Source organism: Anopheles gambiae, chromosome 3, assembly GCF_943734735.2.
Source record: "Anopheles gambiae chromosome 3, idAnoGambNW_F1_1, whole genome shotgun sequence".
NCBI lineage: Eukaryota > Metazoa > Arthropoda > Insecta > Diptera > Culicidae > Anopheles > Anopheles gambiae.
In genome coordinates this window covers 36,747,363-36,755,661 of record NC_064602.1, presented here as the reverse complement: position 1 = coordinate 36,755,661, position 8,299 = coordinate 36,747,363, and positions in this window count along the sequence as shown.

The following is an 8,299-nucleotide window of genomic DNA, read 5'->3' as shown; positions in this document are numbered from 1 at the left end:
CGCGCAGTTGCGTGTGCCAACGAACCAGCAAAGGTCGCCGCTGGTCGCTACAGGTGGCATACTGGTTCGGGTGGTTGGGGGTTGGGGTGATATTACTCCTGTTGTATGATAATGGGGTTAGCGGTGGGTGCCGCGTGCGCAGAGCAGGACATGGAGCCTACGCACCGCACCGTTTGAGCGTTCGGCGCGGTGGATGCTGGGGCGCCCCTGGAGAAAGGCTTCGGTTTCCGGGGCGCCAACCGAGCGGGCGTTCGTGTTCGCGTGTTCGTACCGCGATCGGTGGGCTTGAGTTTTTTTTTTTGTGTCGGTCTCTTTGAACGCGATTGGAGTCGTGTTTCATGCAAAAAGCGCACTTGCACACTACCCGAGCAGCCGTCGAGCAGGGCGCTCCGTAGCGCTTGCGTGGCGACACTAGCCAACGCCATCGGCGCCTCCTTGGACGGTGTGATATGTTGCTGCCGTGGTGGGTTGAATATCTTCAACAGAAAATCTTAATTGAATCTGCGCGTTGACGTCTTGTGGGTTGTTGTGCTGATAACTTTTGGGGCTTCTTTTTTCCTCTGGCACGCGATAGTTGTTTTGTTGGGTTTTCCCTTGCTATTTCTCATCCTGATATGAGTTCACTTTTACCAATTTAGCAATTTACCAATTTTTTACCAATTTTAACTTAATTTCAAAATAATCTGTTTTTTATCTCGCGTAAAAATACAATTTTATCTTTTAAATACTTGCACTTGAAAGATAGATAAAAGCAAAATATCAAACAACGATTGAACAAATATCAAAGTAGAATGATTTCTTGTTCGTTTAGTACAAACTAGATATTACTTAAATTACATTTTCCCTTTTTTAAACTTATTTTCCTTTTTTTAAACTTATAGGGTTTCCACGATTTATTTGTCAGTTCATGATTTTTTGGTGCGTTCCCACGATTTTTTGATCGTATCCCATAGCTTTTTGGTTCGTTCCCATAATTTATTGGTATTTTCCGATTGGATATCAATACAATTGGACCAACAAATTCTAGGAAATGGCCAAAAAATCGTGGGAACGCTCCAAAAAAATATGGGAACCCACCAAACATTTATGGGAACCAACCAAAAAATCGTGGGAAACCCTGTATAACCTGAACCTTAAATCAATAAATTAAATAAATTTATACATAAATCAATGAGTGAATAAAAAAAGTTAATTAATCAATTATTTATTTAACTAATAAATAAATTTAAAAATAATAAATTGATAAGTAAAAAATATCAATTTGCAAATCATAAACAAACAAATAAATAAATAAATGAGCAAATATCACTTTTTCTCTGCAAAATGTAAAAATGTATGAAAAATAAAAAGCAACTGAAGAACTAAAGAAACATTTGATGATGAACAAAGACATCAAAACGCCGTTCGATAATTTGTCTTCAATCACGTGCGAACCAGCAAATGTAAAGGCCGGGCTACATTGATCGTACTCGCAAGCGTAATTTTGATTTTCACTAGCGCATCTGGCGGCGACTGGTGGAAGCTATTTTTGGTCATCCAGGGAATGGTCATGCCGGATCTCAAAATTAAGTAGTTTTTTCATCGTTTACCATTGCAAAAATGGATGCAATGCGTGCAAAACATGTGTATCTACGTTTTACAAAACTTTTCTCCTCCGATTTAAGTAAAAAACATGGAAAATTAACGTATTTTCTGGAGCGGCTCCAAATTGTTTGGCAAAATGCTTCGGTCAGCCGCCGCCAGATGCGCTAGTGAAAATCAAAATTACGCGTGCGAGTACGATCAATGTAGCCCGGCCTTAATACCATTCCTCATACAAACTATATTTCTCACAATAATGAACGTGCATTGACTGCTATCAACTTTATTTGACACAGCAGTCATTCAACAACAATAACCTATTTTTTCATAATTGATTTGAAGCTGGATCTTAGAACACTAAGATAATTTTACACCGCCCAATCTAAACTTGATAAGGGTATTTAAAATGTTTAGCTTGTTCTGTGAAAATGTATAAAGATACACATTTTCAAGGTCTTGTTGTAACAGATTAAGTGGATATGTAGATTCCACCATTCGTTTGCTGCTGTCGATAAATAAAACCATTTAAGCTGTACTTAAAAACAATAAAATCGATCATGCATTCTGTGCATAATAAACCCACCGTCTATTATCCATTCTTCCGGGCCGCTCAATAATCTTTGATTTTCATCAATAACTCAATAATCACACAAAATGGTGTCCCATCAGTATTCTTTGCCCGATGGTTGTACCTCCCGAAAGTCATTTTTCCCTCCAAAAATCTCGTTATCACGATTTGGCACCGAAGGTCTCGTCCCTGGCTGCCGGTAACGTGTTCGTTACCGATATGGCCATTTTCAAATAACAAAGAAACACACCAAACGGTTGAAACCCATGCGCAGGAAGGAAGCGTCTCTTCCGTTCGAGGCCATCGGAGACCAGTGGCCCCAAATGGCCGTTGTTTGTCCCATTGGTGCCGTATGGGTGCGCTCTGTCTCTGTTTGTGTCACGATTTTTCGTTTGCTTCTGAAATATTGTAGATGATTGAAATTAATTCAAAAATACAGGAAAAAAAGATCCATCCGTGTGGGGGTGGCTCACGATGAACTGCACAGACGGTGACCGAGGTCTGTTTCCAGGAACAAACAGTACGTTTAGCAGCGACGATGCTTTGATCGTGCCGGGAGGAAAATGTTAACCATTTCATGAGAAACCAATTTACGTTTGCACCACGTTTCGTTTGCCTTAGTGACAAGCCATTCTACAATTGCATTGAAGTAATAAGAGTTTTCGATATTTTATTAAAAAAAAAAACACAAAAAAACAAACGTGAATTTTATTATAAAAAACGGTTTAATTATGAATACAACCAATACAAAATACATGAGTAGCAATGTAGAGCGATGTGATTCACGCCCCAGGGTAGAACAAACATTGCCTCAAAACAGGGTGGAAAATACACTAAAACAACAAACGAGCGTCATATTTGAAAACAGTAATAAACCGTTGTATTTGGGACAGATTGGTCGCCCTAGCAACTGGTACGAAGCATCCTCACCGGAACAGCGGAAATGACTTAGTCTCGTGCCGATGTAAAGTTAGTCAGTATGCTGTGAGTTGAAAAGTTACTCTGCACCTCAGGGGTGTCTAAAAAGAAATGAATACAATTGGTTGAAAATATTGTGAGTCAAATAGTTCACGACATGCAACAAAAACAGTAACAAAAATTCAAAATTGAAGTAAAACACTTCTATAACAACATCTGTGCCATTTAAAGTAGCACAAAAGAACATACAAAATTATAATAAAGTAACAATGGCTTGAATAATATTGAGGATGAAGCTAAAAATTATACAAACTATATTTAATACAGATACAGACTAATAAATAACATTAAATAAAAACAAATCAAGCTAGAAAACTAAATAAAAATAATAAATACATAAATAATAAATAAATAATAAATAAACAATAATAATAACTAAAAACAATTAAAATGATAAAAAAAAATAAAAATACAAAAAAACTTAACGAAAAAAACAATCAAAATGATAAATTGATTTAAAAATATTAAATTTCAAGTGTGATTTACGAAAGAATAAAAGAAAATTAGTTAAAAAGTTTGGTAAACACGATCAAAAAGGGCTCTTTCGAAGGGGTCTCACTACAGTTCTCCTAACTTCTCAATCGATATAGCAAACACACACACATACGCAAAAAAGGCATTCGTTTTTTTATCTCAAAACCCCTAGGCAAGCAAGCAAATACAATTAAAGAGGTATGATATTGCGGTACAAAAACAAACACCGTTTCACGATGCGCACGAATTGCGCTCTGCGTCTCGCGATTGGCGATGAATGATGATGATGACGATGATGAGGATGGCGATGTCGATGATGATGTTTTGATGCTCCAAGTGTAGCTACGAGTGTTTTGGCGGAGATTGGCGGAGAGAAGCTTTTCCCCCTCGTCGTTGCACCTCTTGAAACTTTTGTATTTGGTTGGTGGAGGTTTTTTGTAGTACTAATGTATGTAAAACAGCAAAAATCGATTTGTAGGATGATGAAAATATTGTTAAACAATTGTTTAACAGCAAACACCCGCCAAGTGCGGTCAGTTTACGACATTCTGTTTGCTTTGGTACCATCTTGAGCGAGCTTGAATTAGATTGTGACGCATCGTGGGAATAACACGAATGAAGCGATCCATTCGAGTAGAACGTGATAGCAATTATTGCACAATTCTACGTCCCCAGCATAAAGAGAAATGTAAATTTTAACAAGAGTTAATCTAAACAGATTATGTTCATTTACGATTGTGATAAGAAGGATTATCTTTATACTGGTAAATTTCATAAGAAAAGATCATTTACAGAGCAATAGCACTAACATGAATCATGATGGCTTATTTGCGTAACTTGATCTCTCTCTCTTATCCATAAACTTACGGCATGGCACAGTTAATTAAATTTATTATATTGAATAGCTAACAGAATAATTCTTCAATTTCAACCTTCTTCTAAGTGACTGTACCTGTCATAATCATTAAATGACTCATGGTAGATTCTACCCAATGGTGGTAAAGTGGTGAAAGTGCGAATCACCACTATTATGTCAAACGAAACGGCACAGCGAAACCACTGAAACCACCACAGGACCAGGGACCATCGAGATCGTGCCAAAGCCTCCGTCGCATACATCTTCATTATCGTATCAATTGATGATGTTTGCTCGGCCCCCTTCAACTCCGCCGGACGACCGGGCGGGGTTCGATTATCAAATTCAATTAGCGACTTTTTGGGGCCAACCCGATGGCCGCAATACCGCACGGAAACAGGTGCAAAAAGCTCGAACCAACACGAACTGAATCAATGGGTTTGATACTACTCTTATGTATGATTTTATCTCAGGGTGACATGGGAGGGGAAATGTTGGGTGGTTTTGTCTTTTCGATGTCTGTACGCTGTTCTACACTTTGCATGACACTGACCTATCCCTTGACTTTATGATTTAAATAACGTAACTTTAGAACTGGTTTGAAGATAATCATTATAATTTCTAGGATATTAGTATAGAACTATAAAAAATATTTCTAAAATGTATTACGTTAAAATTCATGTTAAGTGACAGACAAAGATTGTTCAACAGACAAGCATTTTATTACATAGTGCCCCTAGCGTCGATCAATCTGCGATCATCTGACCAAACCACACAAATCGTATGGATTCAAGCAAACATTCATTTATGGCAACACATTACCAAAAAAGCGTGCATCGTCGTTGCATCGTCATTGCAAACAAACAGCCATTAGCCAACTATTAGAAAGTTGTCAAGCATTTGCACCTCGGTATCGCATATCCGTGATCTTTCATGAACAGTGACCAAGCAGGACCAAACCAGATATTTGAAATTTTGGCGAAAAAATCCCAAGGACAGTATCCATTTAACAAAAAAGATTTAACGTGAACAACGAGTAAATAACGGGTTTTTTCTTCTTGTTAAGATCGATTTGAATAAAGTCCATTTAAGGGCATTTAGTTCAACAACTTTCATCGAGCTTCACTATGAGCTTTTATTCTTGTGGTGATTGATTTCTCGACTATATTATCTGCAGCTTTTATCTATTATAACAGTTGATCAAGGAAAACAGCTACTAAATCGCTCTTAGTTAGTGAATGCCTTGAGGTTTTGATGATAAATAAATACCTACCTGTTTGCGTGTAGATTCCGATAAGAATCAAACGATCGAACCTAGGGTTGTAGCTTTGAGAGTTATTTAAGTAATGGGCTGCCTAGAGACGATTTAAAGTTGTTAAGTTCTTCATATCGCAAAGCTCACGTTGTCATTAAAATTTGATTTGAGATTATTTTAGGCATTTTAACAAAAATAAGAGCAAAAATATATATTAAACATTATTAATTGTGCTTGGCTGATTCTATGATTATGACCACTGTCATGCGTGTAAGTTGTTTTGTACCTACAACCCCTACCACAACTATATGGACAGTCGTTTTTCGCGATTTGCGTAAAATCGGTAACCGCGCGGCCACATAAGGTGAAATATACAGCGGAATGAATTATTTGACAGGTGAAATATCTGTCAGCTGCTGCTAAAGAGTTGGAGGAGATACAACATCCGCTTTCGAAATTCACTTTAAAAGGATATCTTCTTAAGCAGAACATTCTCAAAATGAAAGAAAAATGAATTGTTGATTGAAAATTAACGAAATACTTTATATTGAAGTTCTTTATTGGATTTAGTTACGATTTTGTGCACGTTATTTGTTTACATTGCACGACGCCTGGTTGCTGTGATGCGATGACAGATATTTCACCTGTCAAATAGTTCATTTCGCTGTATATTTCACCTCATCTGGCCGCGCGGTAAGAGATAGATAAAAACAGTGATTGTATGAGTTGTGCAGAATACTATTTCACATCTTCGTTTTTTTTCAAATTTTTTTAAATATTTTTACACGACCTATTACGAAAAATTAAATTTGTGGTCGTCCCTTAACTATAAAGACGCTTCGAAAAACAGGGTTCTTGTGTTAACTAACGCATTAAAAATCGTTCAAAAATATAAATAACATATTCTAGACAAATTTTACAGAAAAATATGTTTTTACAAATTTTAAAATGTGTTTTTATAACTTTTTTCAAGTTTTATGTTTTAGTTTTATAAGAATAATTATCAACATTAATTTTTTTTACATACCTAAAGTTTTCAAACATATTTTTTTTCTTCGCATCTAATGATTGTTTTGAAAATACAAATCAAAATATGTAAAAATATATATATATATATATATATATATATATATATATATATATATATATATATATATATATATATATATATATATATATATATATATATATATATATATATATATATATATATTTTTAATATTTCAAAGTGACTAAAAGAACCGTGTCCATTTAGTGAATAAAGGCTCAAAAGTGATATGATCTCAAACAAAAGCGTCACAAAAACCTCAACAGCGATTTTTAGCATAATCTAAATATTCGCTTTTACAAATATTTTGATAATACGAATGTGAGAGCACATGACAATATAAATTCCCTGTAGATTACTATTACTAAGACTAAGATTTATTACTAAACCGACTTTAAACCAGCTAGTCTTGTCCCAATGGAGCAGGCTGGAGGCGCCTGGCCGTTTGTAACGAAATTATGTGGATATTGCTAAATAAAATTGAAATCCGAATATATTTTATCATAAAAAAATATAATTAAAAAAGGTTTTATTTAAATGAACTCCCGCGACCATTGCACTCCCCTTGCGCTGAACACAATGGACAAATTCCTCCTCCGTCATTGTTTTCTCTTACCAAAGGGGCACCGGAAATGGTCTTCGCTAACAAGTGTTCACATTGTAGTGATGAGTCAACGACCACTCCGGCATCGTTTTATGTTTCCACTTCAATAGCACTCGTTCCAAGTTCCAAAACCCGTGGTTCAACGTTTGCAGCCATATGGCGCCAGAAGAGGGCGGGGAGGGGGAAGTTCTTCTCGAGAAAACGGAGTTCCCGGTCCGAGATTTCGAGGCCATCGAAACAAACAGCCATGAATGGGAAATGGGTACCACAATCGTACCACAATCGTCCGCTCAACTGCCGGCCAACGATCGCTGATCATAATCTTGCCACCCTTCTCCCTCTGTGCACAGGATGACAAAACAGCGTACAATCGAACGAACGAGTAATTGCCATTAGAAAACACCCCCCGGGACACCCTTCGGGAAAGCATTGCCGTTATCTCACGCACGTTCGTTCCTAGTAGGCGCTGGGGCGAACACCTTCAACGCCGTCTTTGATGTAACGCGTGCAGGATGTTTTGAGTTTCGATTGTACACAGCGGAAAGTGCAACAACAACGCTCCAGTCGGATCAATCCGGAAAATTCTGGGTCATGTGGTGCCATGGTGTGTTCGAAATGTGATGTGATTTTTTTGGTGTTGAAAGCAAAACTGCCACAGCAAACAAACGTTGTTTTGGGATGTGTTTGGGCGGGAGCATATGACGTACTTGCTTTTTTATTATGTTTACCCCCATCCAGAAGGGTGGTCCTCCATGATCGTATCAGTGTCCTGGACGGGGAAGGTGAGTGGAACGAACAGGAAGCAAGCAAGAAGCGGCCAGTCGGCAATGCAGCACGTGTTGCGGGACTCGTAATTAAGTGTACGTTAAGCCGGCCGTCCAACATACGGCCGTCTTGGATCCCAGAACAAAGCGAACAACACAGAGAAGCTGTCA